General features: G+C 52.0%; 1 protein-coding gene and 1 long non-coding RNA gene across 5 annotated transcripts in view; one reads left to right on the top strand and one right to left on the bottom strand.

Annotated features, from left to right (window-relative positions):
- Nucleotides 1–17603, bottom strand: part of C15H10orf71 (chromosome 15 C10orf71 homolog) — a 29166-nt gene extending 11563 nt beyond the window's left edge. The window contains exon 1 of one of the 4 annotated variants that reach the window (XM_072739285.1): nucleotides 17441–17603. The gene's annotated coding sequence lies outside the window, so the exon portion shown is untranslated. Of the gene's footprint in view, nucleotides 1–15238; nucleotides 16372–17440 lie in introns of those variants that run through there. The other 3 variants (XM_072739286.1, XM_025995522.2, XM_072739284.1) reach the window with 3 other exon arrangements.
- Nucleotides 15821–22772, top strand: part of LOC140595677 (uncharacterized) — a 27996-nt gene continuing 21044 nt past the window's right edge. The window contains exon 1 of the long non-coding RNA XR_011997479.1: nucleotides 15821–15956. This is a non-coding gene — a long non-coding RNA (uncharacterized lncRNA). The remainder of the gene's footprint in view (nucleotides 15957–22772) is intronic.

Genomic DNA, 22772 nt, shown 5'->3' with positions numbered 1-22772 from the left:
CTCCATGCAGAGAGCTTGATGTGGGACTCGATCCCAGGACCCCAGGATCACACCCTGGGCTGAAGGCGGTGTTAAACCGCTGAGCCACCAGGGCTGCTCGGCCTCCCAGTTTTAAAGAATGAAAATGAACCTCCTTAAAAAGAGCCTCCCTTTCCATCCTCCTCTTGGGCTGTCTCCCTCCTCATGCTTGGCTTTCAGAGCATGCCTCAGGGCCTTTGCACACATTGCTCCTGCTCCCTGGAATTCTTTACTTTTATTTTCTCCTGTTACCTGCTTGGGTCTTACCTATGCTTCAGAACCCAGTTCACATGATCCTTCAGTAAGGCAGCTTCTTTAGGCTATTTTAAGTCTTCCTGTTATATGCTTTTGTAGCTTGCTATACCCTCTCCCTTGCAATACTTACTGTAACGTACTCAAGTACTCAAGTGGTTAACTGGGTGATTATTATTTAATGTGTATCTTTCCTGATAACCTGGGAGTTTCAAGGAGTCTGGGTCAGTCTGTGTCCGTCTGGCTCTCCAGAGAGAGATATATCCTAAGGATATGTCTATCCTTAGGGAGCATAGTGCATAGCACAAGAGAAATCTGTTAAATGAGTAGGCAAATCATTCCACCTCAGTCATCTATTTACACTATTGACTGCTTAGCAGGACTAATTTTATTGAAAGTCAATCGTAATTGGATAATTCCAGAATTATCACAAATTTCAAATCAGTGAATTTGGATTCAAGTGCATTTAACTTATTTTTTGATTCCAAGCCCTAAAATTTATAAAATCTGCCTATGGTAAGAGATGGAAGCGGGTGGAACAGATCAGTCTTAGAGACGGCTCCCAGGTTGGCACAGTGAAAGGTATTCATTTGTACCATGGCACAGACCATTTAAGTCAGGATTGAGTTTCAGGATAATCAGGGAGAAGTAAGAAGTGACTTCGTGACTTCTCCATTTTCCTGGTTGTCATTTGAATTGCACTCAGGACTCCAGTCGGGGATAATTTGATTACTTCTGGAGGGCCAGCATCCAGCAAATATTTGTTGAGTACATTAACTGGGGTGTTGTTTACAACCGCATTGCAAATGGTCATTAACTGATACATTATCTAAATTGCAGGTGTCAGCAGATGACTGTTGGCATCTGCCCTGTGTTGTACACGCAACCCTGGAGAACACCCACAGCCTTGGCTTGGTTATCAGGTTCTCCAGCACTTCATCCACTGATGCTAAATGTTGGTCAAGCTTGCATCAGGTAAAGCAGGCTCTGTAAAGCATCAGAATGCAGAAGTTAGGGGACTGGACTTTCTAGTTCAGCCCTTGGGGAGAGGTCAGGAGGGTTTGGTGACACCCCATCCTATAGTTGCTCGGTGGGGAACTGGGGGCCTGTATGTGCTCCTGTGGCCTTGAGACACGGAGAATTATACATGAGGATGTGTTTTGTTTTCCCTTATTGCCAGGATCATCTTTTTTTTTTTTTTTTTAAGATTGTATTTATTTGAGAGAGCAGGCACGCATGAGCAGGGGGAGGGGCAGAAGGAGAAGCAGACGCCCTCCTGAGCAGGGAGCCTGATATGGGGCTTGATCCCAGGACCCTGAGATCATGACCTGAGCTGAAGGCAGATGCTTAACTAACTGAGCCACCCAGGTGCCCAACTAGGGTCATCTTTTTGAATCAGAATATATCAAATAAAGCAGATCTGAGCGTACATCCTCGTGAATCAGCTTTTTCTCCCGACGAGCAACAAAATATCCTTTGCATGGTCCTTACTGAATTCCACCTCTTCTGAAATGTTTCCTCACCTGATGCTTTTTCCCATGTCACGTGGTTGAACTGGAATACACTGCTCTTTGCAGGTACAGTGTTCTCTCTCCTGGTCCCTTACAAATGTCTCTGGGTGACCCTCACGAAGTGCCAGCTCTCCTCACACTGCCTCCCTGCAGGCCTGTGGTGCATGCACTGGGGAAGCAGCTACAGGCCCAGGTGGGTCCTGGCTTGGCTCCTAGGAGTGCTACCTGCCTGCTGTGTCTCTTTCTGTCTCCTGGCCACCAATGGCTGACTGCTTATCCTCAGCTCTCCTCTTCCCTGTTGGGTTTTTTAACCACTTGCACTGCTGTATTCCACTTTATCTGCTGTAAATCCAGCTTTCCAACAAGGCTTTGAACTCCTGGGAGAGAGAGCCCTGACCTGGTTTGTCTTTGACTGACAGGATTGCTAGCGCATGGTGGTCATACCAGGGTTTCCAGCTGCTGATCCTGAGTGGGCCTCCTGGATGCCAGGTCTGGAAGACAGAGCTTTGCGGTGAGCATGCAGTGTGGTGCAGGACAGCTTAAAGCACTGCCACCCCACGTTCTCCTTTCCTCCCACGGGGCTCCTGGCTGGGGCTGGCCCAGGCCTGAGAGAGCATGCAGCTCGGTTTCTGCTGGTCTGTCCCAGACAGTGAGGACAGGAGGTGGCTGGAGGAGGGACTCATTCTGGTCACCCTCTACAGGCCCTTCTTCAGATGCTCCACCTATAGCTACTCATCCAAGATCCAAAGCTGAAGAAGTGTGAGGGGCCCACAGAACCAGAGCCCTGCTCCAAGGCCCCAACCCCAGCCCCGTAATTGCCTGCGTGGCTGTGCACTATCAGCTTCCTTTCTGGCATGAGACTGTGGACCTTCAGAGACGTGAAGCGAATATTCCATGTCACACAGCTGATGAGTGGCAGAGCTGGGCTTGGGATCCGGGCCTGTTGTGGTTCTGGAGTTGGACATAGCAAGGGAGAGAGCCATTGGTGGTTTGTCCTGGCTTGGTTGCCAGATTGAGCAAATTAAAAATACAGGACATCCAGTGAAATTTGAATTCCAGATAAACAACCAACCTAGTATGAGTGTGTCTTGTCTAATAGTGGAATATGCTTTGTATTAGAGTTCTCCCTAAAGTTAATCATCACATACTTCTAAAAAATAGGTGTCCACTGTTTATCTGAAATTTAAGTTTCACTGGACATCCTGTTTTTTTATCTCACAACCTGGGGTCCTCACCAGCTTTTGGGACCCAAAGTGAATCACCATCAGAGGAGGCCAACACCATGAGTCAGTATGGGATGACTCATGTTTGCATATCACCCTGCAGTTCAGGACACATTCAGTGGACATTATCTTGTTTGAACCTTGCAGTCCCTATGAAGTGGGGCGAGCAGGCCTTATTGTCACCATTTTCCGGATGGAGAAGGAAAAACACAGAGAGGCGCAGACAGCATGTAGAGAAGAGAACGCAGGCTGGGATTCAGTTCAGGCTTGCAACTTGGTTACCCCACGCTTCCTCTGAGAGGCAGCCCTGACCCTCTGGTCCATGGGTCAGGGGCAGACACGTGTGTCTTGGGCTCGTGGGCTTGTGGGCTGCTGTTCAGTGGGGAATCCAGGGCAGGGATGAAGAAAAGGAGGGTTTTTGTTTCTAATCACCTCTTATGGATCTCCTCAGCTCACGTTTCGGTGACAACCCTGGGAATGGAGGTGATGATTCAGCTGGTAAGCAGAGGGCCCTCCTGCTGGGGAAGGCAGACAGCAGGAAGGTTCGGGTGGGCCTTGTAGAGCCGGCAAGGATGCTCTCGACCTGCTAAGGAGGCTGTTTCACTCCCCTCTGGTCCCTGCCTGTCTTTGCACCGGAAGCCATTGGGGTTTGCTTTGCTGCTGGGTTTGACCACTTGCCTGTAGTGTGGTTTCTGAGCCTGAGCTCTTTGGGTGGATTTAATTACCTTAATTGAATGGTGTTTTCACTTCTCAGTAAGGGGAAGCAGGAAGCTGGTGGAGATGACAGGGGTTGGCTTTACCACACCCAGAAAGCCCTAACAAATTGGAATTGATGCCTCTTGGTCTTCTATCTAGGTGGTTTTTTTTGAGATGTTGAGGCGGGTATGCCTTGAGGAACAGCTGAGTGTAGTGAATCTTGACAGTCCCCTGTCTGTGTGCCGATGGGTCCTGGTCCAGCTCATGAATACACAGACATCCCACATGCAGCCTTCACCACCCTACCCCAAACCAGGGAGGTGCCTTGCTCTGGAACTCTGCCCTGCTGATCAATCTTGGGCCAAGCTCTTGACCTCTCTGTGCAATTGCCAATAGCCCTCTCACCTTGCAGTTTCAGAGACAATGCCCTTGTCTACATTTTGTAGACAATGGTGAACAATGATGGCAAAATCGGCTTCTACAGTCGGGGTCCTCCAGAAGGGGGAGCAGATGCCTGTCGAGTGTCTACAGTGTGGCAGGCCTCAGGCCCACTACTATGTGTGCCTGTGTTCACCCATTCCTCGTGAAAACACATCAGGGTAAGTGCCTCTCCCTACCTTACAGGGCCAAGAACTGAGGCTACCACCTGGGTTCCTTGCTGTGTCGTGCCGAGTGCTGGAGCTGGGGTTGCCTGCTTTTGGCTCCAGGGTCCTGCTTCCTGGCCCCATGATGATTCCTCCTCAGCTATCCTAGTGTGATGATTGCTCTATCCTTTTAACTTTTGGAAATCAGAAATTTCAAGGTCATTACATTCTGCTGGAAGAACACATGGGCTCTCATAAGGCAAACTTGAAGGTCTGTCACACACGCACTCCTTCCCTTGGCCACCTCCCACAGAGCATCACCGTGTGCCAAACCTGTCCTGGTGCTGGAGATGTGGCCCTGCCGGGACTGACCTGGACCTCACCTTGTGGAGCTGTGGTGAGTCGCTGAGAGTACTGGGCCACATTTACCTCAGATGGCCTCTGATTGGCTTCCACTGGATGGTGTCTCTCATGCACGGAAAGCACAGCTTTGATTTGCTCATGGGTCATCGTGCATCTGCTTTGGCCATTTTGGCTCCTCTGGTCTGAAACTTGTGAGCAGGGGATGAGTGTTGACCTGCATCCTGGCCTGGTTGAATGGCCCCAACCTAGGAACTGGACTGGGGAAGCCAAGGACTCTCAGGCTGATCCCCAGACCCCTGTGCCCTGGGAGAGGACAGGGCCAGTTTCCTCCAGCCCTGGGAGTACAGTGTGGTTGGCACTGGGGAGCCCTGATTGGGCACTGGCCTGGCATTGTCTGGATCCTCCCTGAATCACATCACATGCACAAGGAACTTCAAAGCCCTGCTGCATGGGGTCCAGTGGTCAAAAGGAATGTGGCTGAAGGAACCAGCATGTCTGAACTTGCTGGGCTCATAGAGCCCATTGTGGGCAGGCAATCATAGCTACTGTGAGCATTTTGCTGCCCGCGACAGACAGTTAGGCCAGCCTGCATCCCCTTCCCACCTGGGTTATCAGTGTGCTGTGACTGGAGGGGACATTTCCTTAGGAGCCTCTGAGCATCACCCATGTCTGCAGGTAGAGGTCAGGGAGCCTGGCATAGGGAATGCCTGGCCTGCTCTCGCCAAGCTCACCACAACAGGAGAGTGACAGCACCTGGCATCGCACACCCAGTGGGTGGCCCAGTTGCAGGAGGAGAGGGGAGAAGCAAGACCTGGAGGCCAGGGGAGGTACATGAAAGAGGTGGATAATGCTGAGTTCCAAGATGCAGTGAGCTGCGCATCCTGGCTTCTGTTCCCATTCCCTGATTGCATGACCTGGGGCTGAGCAGCCTCTGGAAGGGGGACACACAGCTCTTTCAGAAACATGGGGACCACCAAAATGGTGGGTCTACTTGGATGTGAGCCAGGTCCTGGGGGTCTGATACAGTCACTGGGGATGGTCTTGGCAAATTACAGCAAGTCTGTGAGCCTCAGCTTTCTCATCTGTAAAATGGAGCCAACGCTACCTACCTTGTGTATAAAAAATGGGTTCTCAACCTTGGCAGTATTGACTTTGCTGAAGTCCTCTGGGGCAAAATCACCCCAGTTGAGAACTGCTGTTATGGAATCAAAGAGAAAGCATAGACCCACCCCTGGAACATCAGTCAGTCAGTCAGTCCAGCTGGTCATCCCTTCATATTTCCCAAGAACAGCTTGCCCTGAATTGTGGAAACGGTAGTAGCTGAAGTGAGATGGTAATCAAATAAGCACTTTTAGGCAGTAGAAAGAGTGGGGGACTTGGTGCCAAGCCAAGGTGGTCTTGGGCAAGTCACTTTACTTCTACATATACCAGTAAAATAGGAATAGTAAAGACCCACCTTGGCTCTGGCTCTGCCCACCCCTTCAGGGCTGCTCCCCGTGCTGGAGAGAATGGGGAAAGGAATGGTCATGAAACTGGTCCCTGTGGCAGCCACTGCCTGAGTCCCTGAGATGATTGGAGCCCCCTGACTCACTAGGTCCTGGGTTCTCTCCCTGGGCGGGGGGGATGCCTGCCCCAGAAGGAGGCCCAGGGATCCCCAGGCACCACAGATCTGTGTTTTACCTTCTGGTCACAGGCACCAAGGGAATTATGTGCATGCCCTTTGCTACACATCTCTCAGGAGCAGATGTTTCAGACTTGCTTGTTTTTCCCTCAACATGTAATAGGAAATATATTTACATTAATGGCATGGAAACTTCTCAGAGACATACAGTTGACCTTTGAACAATATGGCTTTGAACTGCGTGGGTCCACTTATGCACAGACTTTCTCAGTAAATGCAGTACAGTACTGTAAGTGGGCTTTCTCTTCCTTATGATTTTCTTAAAAATATTTTCTTTCCTCTAGCTTACTTTATTGTAAGAATGCAGCGTATAATACATATAACACACAAAATATGTGTTCATTGACTGTTTGTGTTATCAGTAGTTACATTGTTGGCGAGTCAAAATACTCAGATTTTTTACTGCGTGGGCTGGGTGTTGGTGCCCCTAACCCCCCCGCCGCCCCATTGTTTAAGGATCAACTAGACATCAAGGAAAGTCCATGAAGCAAAATTCACCCTACTTATCTGTACTACTCTGATATCTTCTGTTCTATTCTATTTTTTCATTAAAAAAAAAAACCTATTTGCAATTTGGTAGGTAGGTGATTTCAGACCTAATAATGAGTTATGATCTACAGTGTTTTTTATGAACTTCTCTGGACCAGTAACACCAGGCATTCCTGCTTTGGTTCCATTGCCACTGCTCCGTTTGTAGCAATGCTGGGTTTTCATATGGATGGAGAAATAGGGACCCCAGGCATAGCCGCTGTGACTGGCAGGATCTGATCAGATTCTTGTTGGGCAGGGGAGGAGACCACCTCGGGTGGTGGGTTTACAAGCTGGGCCTTGCCTTTGCTGTGTCTCCTGGCCCTGCTCAGTGCCTGTGCTTTTGTCAAAGGAGCAAATGAATGAATAAGAGAAATCCCCATGTACTAAGTATGTCTGGCATAAGACAAGCACTTTATATACTCTAATATTATTGATTCATGTTTATTACTATGCAATTAATATTTGCAACAGCTTTGAGAGGTGGAAATTAGCCTTGTTCTTTAGAGGAGGAACCTGGAGTCCAGAGAAGTTTACTCCCTGAGGGCATGGGGTTTGAGTGAGTTTGAGTCCCACTCCCTGGGACTGCTGAGAGGGAGAGGGTGCCTGCAACCTGCATTTCAAAGGGTTCCTCCAGGAGCTCCTGAAATGCCTCCTGCAGGCTGAGAACCTTTGCTCAGTACTACCCCACCCCTGGCTCCCTGTAGCCTCCATTCCTGGTTTTCTTTGGAGCGCATCTTAAGACCCTTGGTCACAGGCTGTCCTATTGCTCACACCCCGTCACACCTGAGATTCTGCATAAGGGGTGCAGAGGCCATGAAAGCCTACCCTGTGTCTCATTGGAAAGTGGGTCTCTCTGGTTATGAGCTTTGTAGTCAGACAGACTTGGGGCAAATCTCTTTGTGTTTCTGAGCCTCCACCTCCTTTTTGTAGGCTGGGGCTTATGGGTAGTCCCAGCAGCCCAGGACTCACGACATCTCTATGACTCATGAAACAGTCTTGCAGGGAGAAAGGGTTGTAGCCAATGGCCTGAACTCCATCTTGGAGAGCCTTGTCCAAAGAGGAAGCCCCTTCAGGGTGTCCCAGGGGAAGAGACACTTGGCTTTGTTGAGAGTGGAGGTCTCTCAGCACCCATCCTCTCTCCAGCCCCTGGAAGGATAGCCAAGAAATTTGGGGAAGAGAACCCCCTAAGAGCAGCCCTGGAGTGTCCCAGGTTTGGGTGATGAGGGGAGATTCTGGGCAGGGCATCCAGACCACAGGGTCAGGGGTGCTACAGCTTTCACCATGTGCCCAATTTCCCCATCTGTAAACTGATACCATGGGGCTGGGCAGCAAAGGGGCAGAAGCAGAGCTAGAAGAGGCCCTGCTGAGTACCAGCACTCTGCTGGATAATTCTGGGTGTCCATCCCATTTATCCAGCTCCTACTACCTGCTACAAGGTCTTGCTCAGGAGTCACAACCAGAGGCAAGTTAGGTAGGGCTGGTGCCAAAGGAATTTGAGGCAGGAAAATTGAAGGTCAGAGAGGTTGAGGAACTTGCTCAAGGTCACATAGCCAGAGAGTGCCCGTGTGGGGAGTCAGACTCAGGTGCTACATGGCTCTGCCCTTCCTAGGCAGCCAAGGCAGAGGGACGCCTTGAGTTGCTGAGGGTGTCTCCATCTGCCATGGTGTCCACATGGGGTGGGTAGGGACAACAACTTCTCACTTAGTACCTTCTCTTCTACCTTCAGTGGCTCTCCTCTTCTTCCCATCAGGGAGCATTGGTTTTGGCAAAGCTAGAAATGGCATCTGTCGTATCTGGCTGTCCTTCAGGGAGCATACTGCAGGGTGCCATCTTCCTTGTCCTTGCACAGCCAGGAGGGCATGACTTTCTGGGATGGAGAGTCAAGGAAGTCCTAAACCCAGGAATTTCTAAGCCCCATGTGGGTGTGCATGTGTACACACACACACACACACACACACTTGTCAGAGCCCAGCTGTCACTGGCCTTCCCACTTCCTGCTGGAAGTTGGAAGTAGATGGGAGACGTCTGTTTGGTAGATGACAGCTGTCCTTTCTCCAAGGGGAGTGGCAGCAGAGAGCCCAGCTCTTCCAGGGAAGGAGAGACAATCATCCTGCTTTCTTTGTGGAATTCCTCAGGGGAAGCTTGGAAAAGAATCAGATGTGGACATCCAGGTTATCCTTCTAAAAATTAACACTGAACAATGCTCTTCCAACAGGCAAAGTTATTTAAGATTACAGCTTAAGTTGATGGGAAAAGATCAGCTTCTCGGAGCATCTCCTACTATGTTTGGGAACAATGCAGGGAACAATGTTCCCAAAGATTGAACTATGTTTGGGAACAATGTCCCCTCTTTCCCCAAGGCAGTGGTCCTTCTCAGAAGGCCCCAGAGGGCTTGTCAGAGTGCTGGGCCCTACCACAGAGATGCCCACTCAGGAGGTCTGGGTGGGGCACAGGAGATGCTGGTGCTGCCAGTTCTGGGACCGCACTTGGAACACCACTGCCCTAGGTTGGAGGCTGCATCCCTTTTTTTGGGAGGTTGTACTGATAAGCCATGGGCTCTTGGGCCACTTGGGCCCCATGGTCATCAACCACTGTGGTTTGGGCTGTGTCTGCCTCACTCAAGGCCCAACTCTGGGCAAGCTGGGCCTGTGTGGAGTACAGAGGTGGATCAGAGATGCTGTCCTCTTAAAGGGACAATCACCTAGGAGGAGAGAGCAGCAGAGGTGAATGCAAGCTGTGGGTCCAGAAGTTGGAAGGAAAGAGGTGTCATGGGGCGGGGCTTGTGTGAAGGCAGCTGCAGGAGACCTTTGGCTGCCAGTGTGTGCATGAGCATCCACCTGGTCCTGCCTGGGCACAAAGCAGAGGGTGGTGGGAAGAGCACAAGATCTAGAATCAGACCAGGGCTCCCCTTTCCTAGCACTGGGTGATCTCAACAAGTTATCTCCCCTCTCTGAGCTTCCGATGCTTCATCTGCAACAGTTCCCACCTCACTGGGTAGTTGTGAAGGGTGGGGGTAAAAGAAAAAATATCAAGAGCCCAGAGGAGACTTACAGAGCATGAGGACTCAATGAATGGAAGCTTCCACCAGTCCAGTGACCTTGGGTTTTTGAAGCTGACAGTGCAGGGAAGGAATCCCGTATCGACCACGGTATTGCTAACACCCACCAACAAGATTGCTGAGTGCATTAAATCAGTATACATGTGCAAAGCACATGGTAGGTGCTCACTAAATGCCAGCTGGCATCATTTCCAATCCCCAGAGAGGGGGAAGTATAGCATAGTGGGAAGGGCATGGACCAATGCCAGATCCCTTTGGGCACGGCTCCTGGTTATACTAGCTGTGAGTGACCCTCTGCAAATTACACACCCTATTTGTGCTTCGGTTTCCTCATCTGTAAAGTGAGACTAACAGAAGTACTTACCTCATGGGGTCATTGTGAGGACCTAATGCATTGTGCAAGGTGGCCGGGCCCTGGTAACTATCTGTAAATGTTGCTATCTTTGCCACCATGCATCATGCCCAACTTAGGGCAGAAGCGCGAAGGTCACTAGGATGCCATTGCCTTTTGCCAATGTAAAAGGGGGCTCTAAGCAAGGTGGTGACTGACCAGCATGCCAATCGGGCTTCCCTGCTCTGGGATCCGCCGCCATGTGTGTCCTCTCCACCTGGTTTCTCTGCCTTAGCAAACCACTCAGCTCCCTCATTCTCAGACTGGATCTTGGCTGACCTTTCACAGCACTGGTGCTTGTAGGGCGTTCCCCATAAACAGTGAGTCTGGAGTTCCTAGGCAGTCACCAGAAGCAATTGGGGGAAACCTTCTACTCCAGTTAAAATTTAGACTCCTATCCTTGCCCTTGAGATTTAAGTTAAAGTTAGGTAAATTTAAATTACCTAAAATTAATTAGTTTTAATCTCCTTTCTCTCCCTTGGGAGGGGTTGGGGGGCAGAGCAGGGGACTGATGTTGATGTGCACTGAGTCGCCCAGATACTGCCCAGGTTGCTGTGTGGGTGGGAACCTCGCTTCCCCTCTAGAGTCTTCCACCGTATGTGGGGAAGGTGCATAGGTCCACAATGCTATCTGGTATACGAGGGAAGGTAACAATGATGTGTGAATGTCCAGCAGTCACTGTGAGGATGGGTCAGTCCTCCATGGTGCCAGCTACCTTATAGCTAAGCAAGGAACATGAATTAGCAGTGGGGTTTCTCTTGAGTGACCTCTGGAAGGAAAAGATCCAAGTTGGAGTCTAAGCAGGAGAGGAAAGAAACTGACAAATAGGGCAGTGAGAAACCAGCTATCCTGTTTATTATGTGCCTGGTACTTTTCACATGTTTGCTCAGTTAATGCATAAAGGAGCCCTTGAGATGGATTCTGATTGGTTGGCATTCCCATTTGACAGAGGAGGAAAATTGAGGCCCAGGGGCTGGCTAAGAAGGGTGGAGCTGGTCCAGATATGCCCTGCCCCAAAGCCCCTGCAGAGCACCTCCAGCAGGCCTCTTGGGAGCATCAGGGAACCTCTGAGGCTCTAAGGGAAGCAGCCTGTCTGAGTATGCATGGCTTTTTGGAGGACAGTTTTGACCCTTTGGTAAGTGGACTGGCCTCCTCGTAGAGACTCTTTTGGATGCAGAAGAGGAGTGGGTTTTGGACTCTGGTCCTGGGTTTGCATCTTAGCATCTCATTAGCTGTGCCTCCCGGGGCAAGTTACTAAACCTCTCTGAACTGCAGTGCCTGCCTTTGCAAAGGGGATCCTAAGACCTACCACGCTGGACGACCCCGGCAGTAAACCTCAGACAATCGATGCAAGCGCTCTGCACATGAGAATAAGGCAGCCAGGGCCAGCCCTGATGGAAACGATGGGGAAAAAGGGAGAGAAGTGGCTCTGAGCCGGTGGGTTTAGTTCAGTGGGTTTGAATCCTGACTCTGGGGCCTCTGCAGCCATTAGGCTTGACCTGCCTCAGAGAGGAGCCAACAGGCAAGTGAGGGGACCTGGTGCTGCATGTGGCCAGACTGCCCCAGGAGAGGGCAGACCAAGGGGCCACTCCAGCATGACCCGGCCTCCGCACTGGCAGTCAGCAGGGAGTGCGTCGTTCAACTTGATCTCAAGGTTTCCTCTGCCCCGGGCCTTCCTGAGGCTCCAGGTGAAGACATGGCTGAAATAAAATTCTTGTTAGCTCAGCCTTGCAGTCACTCGGAAACTCAAGCCCCACCCTTGGAAGGGGCTCCTCAGGGACCGAAGGGACCAACTGAGGCAGGAAACAGCATCCAGGCGACAGAGCCCCTGGGCTGCTGTTGCCACCATGTACAGGTGTCTCAGTGGGATTTGGAAGCCCTTCTAGGCCTCAGACACCTGTGCTGTGCTCCTCCTCTCTGGGCCAGACCTTTGAGGGCCTGCCATGTAGAGAATGGAGGACAGGGAAGCTCCCCACTTTCACATGCTCTGGCCCAGAAGGGTCCCTTGCCCTCTCCTACCAGGAAAGGGAGGTCTGTCTGTCAAGTCCTGGGGAGAAAGCTATCATTGCTTGATGGTCTCCTCAGATCCTCTTGCTGCTGTCAGATTCCCGAATACTCTGACTCCGTGGTCAAGCTCTCCAAGGCTGACAGACACAGGCTTAGAAGGGAATGCACTTTGCGCCAAGTGGTCTGCAGGCTTCCACTTGAGAACCGAGGTCAGCTGAGAACCTGCTCTGCCTCCACCTTAAATCAAAGACATGTATTGCTCCCACACGCACCCCTCCAGGGGATGTTCCATAAGGATACCGATGACTTACGCTGGGGGTGACACACAGCTCAGCAGTGCTCCATGCTCTCCATTTTTGGGACTTGATCCATGTGCCTTGACAGATCCCTTGTTCCCCCCAACCCCGTCTGTCCTCACCAATTTGTCTCTTGCAACCCCTGGGAACCAAGCAGAAACTAAGAGGTATTTTGACAAGCAGTGTTCTCAAGTAACTAAATGAAACATACAATTGAGTTTGTAGGGTTACAGGTTGGCTGGATTTGGTGAAAGGTGGTTTAAACCCTCAAATGGAAATAAAACCAAGATCCTCTGTAGCTCATTGGGAAACGTCAGCTCTGATGTCTCCACGAGGGCCACCTTCTCTTAAAGCCCTTTGCATCTCTCCAGTAACCGTTGGCGGACGGAGCGAAATCCCAAGAGACAATGAAGAAGATGGCCTAGCCCTGTCTCTGGTGGCTGGCAGGTGTTGGTTACTGAGATTTCTGGCATAGGCTGGAGGACAGGGCTATTTCTAGACATGGGGCTTCCCCTTTCTGTAAGGGTCTCTATCTAGGGCTTCTTAGGGTCAGGAGCAAAGAAGAGGAGGAGAGGCCAAGACACTTGCCTGCATACTGGTGAATGCATTCATCCTCTGAGGACTGACGGCCCTCTGTAGCGTTCCCAGTCTCCTCCACACACACCTGTCTCCCCAGGTTTCCAGGAGATCCAAGCCCCTGTTTCCAGGACCCAGCGTCTCATCAACCCCTTTCCTTTCTTTCCTCCTAGTAGTCACAGTTGCTCCCATCCCAACCAGCCTATGGCCACCAAATAGCGGGTACAATTGTTCTCCTCTCAAAGACCCAGGGACAGAAACATGCTGGACTTGGGTCACCCAGAGATGTCTATTTATAAACCATCCCGATAAGCACAATCTGCTCTGCTCAGCCCAGGCCACACTCCACAGCAAAACTAACATCCCAGGGGCAAACGGAACATTTCCTGTACCAGCCAGACTGGAAGAACCAGCCCAGACTGGGGTTCCTGAGCCGGTCACTGGTACTGAAGGGTCTAGCTGTTTTAACAGCTGGAAATTTCTCTGCCTTTTTTGTGTGGGTACCAGATGACCCATCTCAAGGAGTGTTCCTGTACAGCAGGGGTCAGCACACTTTTTCTGTAAAGGGCCTCATAGTAAATGTTTCCCTTTTAGCTGGCCGAATGGCCTCAGCCTTTGTAGCCATGGGCAAAATGCAAATGAACACATGTGGCTGTGTGCCAATAAAACTTTATTTACAAAACCAGGTGCCCAGCCCGCAGCTGTGGTTTACCAGCCGCCCTTGCAGAGGGAACTCAAATGCTGGCAAGTTGGACCTCATATAACAAAACCATTTGTTTAACCTACTCTCTAGGATTCCTATACTACGGGTTTTAGAAAATATTACCTCAAATACAGTTTGTTATAATTGGGCTAGATGCGTTGAAAGAAGTGGTCTATAATTTAGTTTTTAAAAAGAGCTTTTATTTTCTAGAGAGTTTCAGGTTTGCAGTGAAACTGAACAATTTGGTGAAAGGTACAGAGATTTCCCATATTGACCTTGCCGCCCCCTTCCCCATACGCATCGCCCCCTCCATGACCGACGTTCATGGGAGAGTTTCCAAGTCCTAAATCGTAATTTTTTAAGGCTCTCTAGTTTCCCACACCTATTCAGTATTGTTCTCGAGGGCTCAGTTCCTCTCCATGAGAAAGGAAAGATACGATTTTAGGTTTGGCCCAGTGTGAATCCGGTCGAGGCCCGGTACTGTCGGAGCTCGCGCCCGAGCGCCCCACCACCCGCTGTCCCCTCGGTCCTGGCCTCGACCCGGAGTCTCAGGGTCAGCCCGTGGCCGTGGGCTTGCCCCCGTCCGGCGCCGTGAGACCTCGGCACGTCCGCGGGCCGCGTGTGGGAGCGAGGAGCCCGACACGCGCGAGACGGAGGCCCCCACGTCTGCGCCGGGGCCCCGGGCGGCCGGCCCCTCTGCGCCCCACGCGGCCCGGCCCAGCCCGAGGACCCGCGCCCCCGGACCCGCGCCCCAGGACCCGCGCCCCCGGACCCGAGCCCCAGGACCCGCGCCCCCGGACCCGCGCCCCAGGACCCGCGCCCCAGGACCCGCGCCCCCGGACCCGCGCCCCAGGACCCGCGCCCCGAGGACCCGCGCCCCCGGACCCGAGCCCCAGGACCCGCGCCCCGAGGACCCGCGCCCCAGGACCCGCGCCCCAGGACCCGCGCCCCCGGACCCGCGCCCCAGGACCCGCGCCCCGAGGACCCGCGCCCCAGGACCCGCGCCCCCGGACCCGCGCCCCAGGACCCGCGCCCCAGGACCCGCGCCCCGAGGACCCGCGCCCCAGGACCCGCGCCCCAGGACCCGCGCCCCAGGACCCGCGCCCCGAGGACCCGCGCCCCAGGACCCGCGCCCCCGGACCCGCGCCCCAGGACCCGCGCCCCGAGGACCCGCGCCCTAGGACCCGCGCCCCCGGACCCGCGCCCCAGGACCCGCGCCCCCGGACCCGCGCCCCAGGACCCGCGCCCCGAGGACCCGCGCCCCAGGACCCGCGCCCCGAGGACCCGCGCCCCAGGACCCGCGCCCCGAGGACCCGCGCCCCACGCCCCCCCGGCGGCCGCCGCCTACCTCCGCGCGCGTCCGGCTGCGGCTCCTCCGCCTCCCGGGAAGGGCGCGGGCGGGACGGACCGGCGGCCTCCCCTCGGCCGACCCCGCACCCGCGCCGCTCGGCCCTCGGACCCGCGCACCTGGGAACACCGGGGCCGCGAGGTGGTCCGGACGCGGCAAGGTCACGAAGCGTCCCCGAGCAGGCGCCGGCCCGAGCCGCCAAGTGCCGCGCTCCCGGCGGGGAAGAGGCAAACAGTCGGGCCGCAGCACCCGCGTGGTGTCGAGTAACAGTCAGATTAAACAAACAGCCTCAGCAGCTATTTTTACATCCAGACGGGCCGCGGGTAATAGATAACTTGGGGAGTGAGCGAGGGCTTGCGGCTGAGCTGGGCCCTACGCGTGAGCCCCGCTTCCACCCCGAGTGGCTTCCCAAAGCGGTTCCAGCACTTAGAGGCACATACGACGGCCGAGGCGCGAAGGCCGCCGACCTTTGTCCGGGAGACGCTAAAAGGCCCGGTGCGCCCGGAGCGGGGCGGCCGGGGCCCTGCTGACGTCCCGGGCAGAAATAGCCGGTTTCATCATCCCCGCGGAGGACCGGCCGCATTCCTCGAGGAAGGAACTGCGCTCGCTGGGCCCTTGCAGCAAAATAACAGGCCGAGCCACAGGCTGGGGGAAGGCCAGGCTGGGATGTCAGGGGGACAGTTTCAGAAAGATGGGGAATAATCGGGGAAGAGGCAAGGTAAGTGCCCACTTGGCGAGCCCGGCTGCAGCAGACCCCGCTGTGTGCGAGCCCCACGAGCCCCACGTCCTAGGGGACAGGTCTTGTCCAGCCCAGAGAGCCCCTCTCAGCTTCCGGCGGCCACTCTCCGTCTTGGCTGGGGCTCACCTGCTCTCCATACTGCCTGCAGACCCCCAGACATCTTCCTGCCTCTGCCTTTGCCCACGCTGTTCCAATCCCTGGGAGCCCCCCACCCCCCTCCCCAAATCGGCCCTGTGACAGTCCACTCACTGCCAGGATTTAAGGCAAGAGTTTTTGTCTTTGTTTCCAAGAGCCCTTTCTCATGTTCCCCTGCCTGGTAGCCTGGAAAAGCAGGGGTGCTGGTCCCTGCCAGGGGCCCTGCTGTATGAGGTACTCAAAGCCCCTGAAAGTCTGCACTGCACTGTATCTCTGTATCTATTTGTGAACTGCTCCTCCTCCACTCCCTGGCCTTGTGGGCTCCTCATGGCCAGCAACCTGTGTCCCAGCCCTAACTCAGGGCTTGGCACCACCTCCAGCCTTGAATCAGCTGGTAGCGAGGGTCACAGGGACCCGGGTCCATGCACTTCAGTTTGAACCAGCTCAGAAAGAACAGTTCCTTGTTCCCTGCAGATGGAGGGGCCAGACCCCAGCCAGCAGGATTATCCGGCCCCTTTTCTTCCCTGGAGCCTTGAAACTTGCTTTTTGCCCCTGAGCACTTAGGACCTGACTCCAGGGACACCTACTCACTGATCAGGACTCAGAGACAGTTTGAGGGAGGCTCAAACTGAACCCCCCGATTTTACCCCATCCCACCACTCACTTCCTTTGCTTATCAAAACCAACACTAGCCAACCTGGCCAATGAAAGGAATCAACCTGAGATGTGAGCCACTGTTAAAACAACACAACACAACACAACACCAAAGACTCGGAACCCTGAACTCTTAGATTTCCTAGCTATCTGACACCAGCCAAATCGCATAACCTCTCTGGGCCTCAGTTTATTCATCTTTAGGATGGACAGACTGCCTCAGCTCTGCTGGGTTGAGGATCAAATGAATTCATGTACACAGATATACTCGCATATTGCAAAGCTTCTCAAATGCTAGTCATTTGGTTTTTTTAAATGATTTTTGCCACACCTTCACCCACCCATACCATCACTTACTATGTTTTTGTAAGAAGAATGTAGATTGACTTTTTAAAAAATAGAGCTTTGCAGTAAATAGCAATCCCTGCAAAAACATAGGCTTGATGTCCTGGTTCATTTTTTCCCTCTATTACGCATTGAAACAAATTCATAGCCCGTTCACATGTTATCCGTGTATGACCCAAATCATTTTGTTCCAGATTTTAGGGAAGGCTCCATCATTAAACCCCATTTTATGGGGGAGTTTGCTTTGGAGTGTGAAACCATTTAGCAGGGCCCTGGTCTTCCTAACTTGCTTTCCTCCCGCTCCTTAGCACATTCCTTCCCCAGCTTACTTTTAATTCTTCACAGGTAGAGAGCCTGACCACATGTCTGGTTTGGGTCCTAGAAGCCGTGAGCTTTGAAGTGCAGCAGGAGCTGGCGGTGTTTGCTTGAAGGGGCTGTTTGAGGAAAGAAAAGCAGTAGGGTGACCCAGGGGACTTTCAGGGGGCAGGACCCTGGCTGGCAGCTCTGTCAGCGTCAGCAGGAGGGGTCGGGAGAGAACAATAAAACACAGTTGACCCGCTCCTGGAAGCAGGAGCCCTCAGAGCTTGGCCAGGGGCCCTCTCTGGTTCGCCTGACCACAGCTGACCGCTGTAGAACCTGACATATCCCAGAATGTGCCCTACCTACCCCATGCCATGGACTCTGCATCTGGTTCCGTCTCGGTGGGCACAACCGGTGTGGATTACCCCAGCACGGAGCACCGCCAGAGACCTCAGCCCCAGCTTGAGAGTGGGAGCTCGAGAGGAGCTGGCAGGCTTCCAGGGCCCAGGCCCAGGCAAAGTGACCACTCTCTCCCAGTCCAGGAGCCGTGAGCTGCGTGGAAAGAATGTGAATGAAGACACGATTCTAAATGTAGAACCATGGACGCTATGTGAGCTGGCTCCCTAGTCATCCAGAAAAACAAGACCTGCATGTATATTCTGCAGGAGCATAAATAAAGCTGTCCTCAGGCGGCGGGCTACGGCATCCCGACCTGGCAGTGATGTCCCTGGCCCCAGCTCGCAGCAGAACCCCGGGAACATTGTGGGAAGGGCCCTCCTGCCTGAAAGCAAGTGTGAAAATGGCCTTGCTCTGGCCTGGACGTACATGGTGCTTACTAACCTAATTCTGCAGCAAATCAGCTCTGCTTTGCATCTGTGTTATTCAGGAATGTTCAAAAGTTGGTAGCGAGAGCCGTGCAGAATTTCCAGGGCAGGGTGTTTGAAGCACATGTCCCTGCGAATGGCGGGAGGCATTTTCCCCACCTCTTCCACGGTTGTGGTTACAGCGGCCTGCTCATCAGGAGGCCCCAGCCCGCTCTTCACTAGCGCTCAGCCTTCTTTAGGAACTTTTTTTTGCAAAAAGTTCTTCAGGAGGGTGGAGCGTTTCCTGGGCCTAATAATAACAACACAATAAAAATGCCAGCTAGCACTTACAAAACCTGTACTCGAGGCCCTGCACTATCCTGAGCCTTGACCTAAATTAACCTAGACGCTGTACGCTCTTTCTCTTAGGGCCTGGCGCCATGTTGTTCTAGCCCACAAACTGCTACCTGTCAGGGAGCTGAGCAAAGACACGATAAGGAAACCAGTAATTTCCCGAGTGTGCGTTATGTGCAGGCACTGCCTGTGTGTTCTTTCACTGAATCCTCATGATATCCCAGTGTTGATGTCTGTTCACACCTCCACTTCTGAGCAGACTGAGGCTTGCAGTGGTCCTGGATGTCATTCAGTGAACTGAGGATGCAGATGAGAGTCCCTCTGTCTGCCTGTCCGGTGTGGTGTGTCTACCTCTGTTGTGCCCCCCTACCCCCGACATCCAGGGAGCATGGCTGTCTTCCATCCACCTGGTTTCCTTGCCTGTCTCTGGCAAGAGAGCAAAGTCTTGCCAGGGCACCTCTTTAGCTACTGATTTGTTATGGGAACTGAGGGGATTCTGTACCTCAGTGTCACCACAGTGAAAGTATATCCTCAGGGCTGATGGCAGGATGAGACGTCACTGTAGGAAGATACTTCTGGAGCTCAAGCCTTGCTGGGCTACTCACCTGCTGAGGGCTTGGAGCAATCAGACCCCTCCCTTCAGATGGATTTTCTTACCAGGAACGGTGAGTTGGCTCCTTTGGGAAGGGATGTTACATGATAATGCGTGCCTAGCTCAGGGAGGCTGGATTTATGGAGGTGGGAGGGGGGCATCCTGTTTGCAGCTCACAGCTGGAAAACAGACCACTGGCTCAGATTGCTGGTACCCCTTCCCCAGGGGTGTTGCTCTTCTAGCCTAACTAGCCCGGTGCCAGGATGGTAGTGTCATAGTCCATTGAGAGTCACCTGGGCTGGGGGGTTCTGCTTAAGAATTCTTTGCTTAGGACTTTCCAATGAATGATTTCAATGCAAGAAATAGAACCTGTGCTATGAAATGAAGTAAATCCAGTTTATGAAAATGCTATCAAACACCAATGAAATCCTGGTGGCCAGCTGAGAGGTCAGCCACAGTGCATGTGGAGTTTATATAAGTCTTCTCTCCTATATGGAGGGATCTGAAAGTCTGGAGTCAGAAGGAGTACGGGGTGAAGAGGTGTGCTCTACTCTTTAACATGGGGTCCATAAACTTTTTCTGTAGTAGTCTAAGGTAAAGGTTGTCAGCTTTGCGGGCCAGATGGTCTTTGTTACAACTGCTCAGCTTGGCTGTGCAAAGTGGTCAGAGATGATCTGTAAACAAATGGGCGTAGCTGGGTTCCAATAAAACTTTATTTATGGACACACAGATTTGAATTTTATATCATTTTCACATATCACAGAATATTCTTGTTTTGATTTTTCCACTTAAATATGTAAAAGTCATTTTTAGCTTATGAGACTATACAGAATCAGGGGCAGGACAGATTGGCTCATGGGTCTTAGGTGTCGACTACTGTGCCACTGAGTCCCCTTTGGCCACCGCCAAGCATGTGTGGCTTATTGGCACTTGAAACCTGGCCAGTCTTAACTGGGACATGCTGAAGGGGGTAAAACTATGCACACTGGATTTCCAAGATAGTGCAAAAAAAAAAAAAAAAAGTCCCCCCCTGAAACAAAACAGAATGTGAAAGATCTCCCTAGTCGTGTTCTGTATAGAATAGTGTGTTGGGTCTTGTGTTGATATTGGCTTTAATAAAATATATTATTATTTTTTTTAAAAAAGATTTTATTTATTTATTCATGAGAGACATAGAGAGGCAGAGACACAGGCAGAGGGAGAAGCAGGCTCCTTGAGGGGAGCCTAATGCGGGACTGGATCCTGGGACCCTGGGATCACCCCCTGAGCCGAAGGCCAATGCTCAACTGCTGAGCCACCCAGGCATCCCAATAAAATATATTATTAAGATTGTTTTCACATATTTCTTTTTATTCTTTTAATGTGGCTACTGGCAAATTTAAAATAACACATGTGGCTCATACCATGTATTTCTAGTGGGCAGAGCTGGGCTGCTCTTCTGGCTGTGACCCTGACCCTCATTACCCACTGCTTCCATGAGGCCAGTCTGTTCCTGGGATCAGAGCTGATGTGGTTATGGTGAAAATGTCCCAACGTGTCCATTGCCAACCACTCTGAGTTCGGAAGTTAAGCAGGAACTGTGTATTCCTAGATTAGTAGTATCATTGTTTCTATTTGGTTCTTTCATTATCTGTAAAATATTGAACCTTAAGAAATTAAACTTTTTGCCGATGAAGAAAAGGGGAGATAGTTACTATTTTCCAAGCACCCACTGGATACTGGGTTACCTGTCTCCTATCCAGTGGATATTTTAATTTTCACAATCACCCAGGGGGGTGGGCAGACCATTCCTATCTTCATTTCCAGTTGCAGAACAAAGTCAGAGAGGTAAAATCCCTCGTCCCAAATTATGTAATTGATGGCAGAGCTGGTCTCAAAGCCAGGTCACTCTGTATCCCCAGACTGAATCTTTTTCTTGGGGATATAATCACTAAAGTGCCCTTAGAAGCAGGGCCTCCTGGAAGAATTGTTTCTCCTTACAGTGCAGAGAGGTGGTGGAGGGAACTCACAGAGCAGCCTGGCTGTGGAAGAAGAGGATCATAAGGCAGGGCTGGTCTCTCTCTCTCTCTCTCTCTCTCTCTGTGTGTGTGTGTGTCTCTCATGAATAAATACATTTTTAAAATCTTAAAAAAAAAAAGGCAGGGCTGGGGTGCAAAGCCAAAATGTGTTCTCTTGCTGTTCTGTACTCCCAGGCATTGCCTGCTCTGTCCCCCAGCAGTAGCTGGGGAGGAAAGCCACTGTTTAACTGTTTCATACTCACCTCTGGGCCAGGAGTAGTATGATTGTTTTGACCTCAGAGATGGACCGATATAAGAATCACTTCTCTCACCCGGGCTCCAGGCTTCTTGCTCCTTTTCATGTATGCAGCTCCATCCTGCCTCAGGGCCAATGCACCTGCTGATCCTCTGCTTGGAGCTCTCTGCCCCTGATCTTTACAATGCTTCTTCTTTCTCCCCATTCAAGTGTCAGCTCAAGTGTCACTTCCTTCGAGAGACCTTTCTTGACTCTCTCTCTCAGCTCCCGTCCATCCTCCATCTTGTTTATATCCTTCATGGCACCAATCCCTAATGGGACCATCTCCTTCTTCGGTCATGGGTTTATGCCTTGTCTATGCTCTCTCTAGAATTCAAGCTCCAAGAGGATTTTAATTTTGTCTGCCTTCTTGTCCCCACCTAACACGTGCTAGTGGATGAATGGGAAAGCAGTGCAGGTGAGGGGGCTCCTTACCGCCTTACATCTCACCCCACCATTACCAACTAAGAGTGTGGGCCTTATCTCAGGGCAGCTGTTCTCAAAGCAGCTGGAGGGCTGCTGAGAACACAGGTTGCTATGACCCTCCCTCAGAGTGTGTATGTCTCACAAGTTCCTAGGTGGGGCTCACCCTGCTAGCCCAGGAACTACCCCTGGAGAAGAAAGAGCTGCTCCTAAGCAAGCACAGCCAACTCCACTATTGTGACAGGTGATTTTCCGGGAGTTACTGTTCCAGAATGGCTTCCCACTCAGGGTGAAGCTTTATCCTCACTGAATCTCTGAGGTCAATTTACAGGTAAGAGGTCTGAGGACATGAGTTAAATAAATAGGAGAAGATGAGGCTGGGGCTTGAATTCAGGAGTTCGGCACTGAGCATCAGTAGGCTCCCACTTGTCCTGCTGCCTCTCTGTGGTCTCACCTCCTGGAAGCCTTTGGATGTGGGTCATAGGTGCCAGGTATATCCAGCCACCTATTTCCACTTGTAATCTTCATGATACTTGGCAGAACTTGACAGAACTTTGGGAGGCATGGCCAGGAGAGTATGTATAGCTGAGTGGCTAAGATTGTAGATTTTGACCTTAGAGATGTACAGATTCCATTCCCAGACCTACCAACAAGAGCTGTGTGATCTCCGGCATGTGATTTGGCTTCTCCAAACTTCAGTTTGATAATTCCTTCACGTGACTATTGCTAATGGTAAACAAGAGGATGCAAATGGTTGACCCAGGTAGCTACTCACAGTGCGACATGCTGAGGAAGGCTCTCTTGTGATGGAATTCTGAGCACCTGAGCTGGATCTCAGTTGGGTAGGAGAGTGACAGCCAGTTTGCAGTGATGGAGAAACCTGGGAGCTCGGTGAGA

Source organism: Vulpes vulpes, chromosome 15, assembly GCF_048418805.1.
Source record: "Vulpes vulpes isolate BD-2025 chromosome 15, VulVul3, whole genome shotgun sequence".
Classification (NCBI taxonomy): Eukaryota; Metazoa; Chordata; class Mammalia; order Carnivora; family Canidae; genus Vulpes; species Vulpes vulpes.
This window is presented reverse-complemented; position numbering and strand designations above follow the sequence as displayed.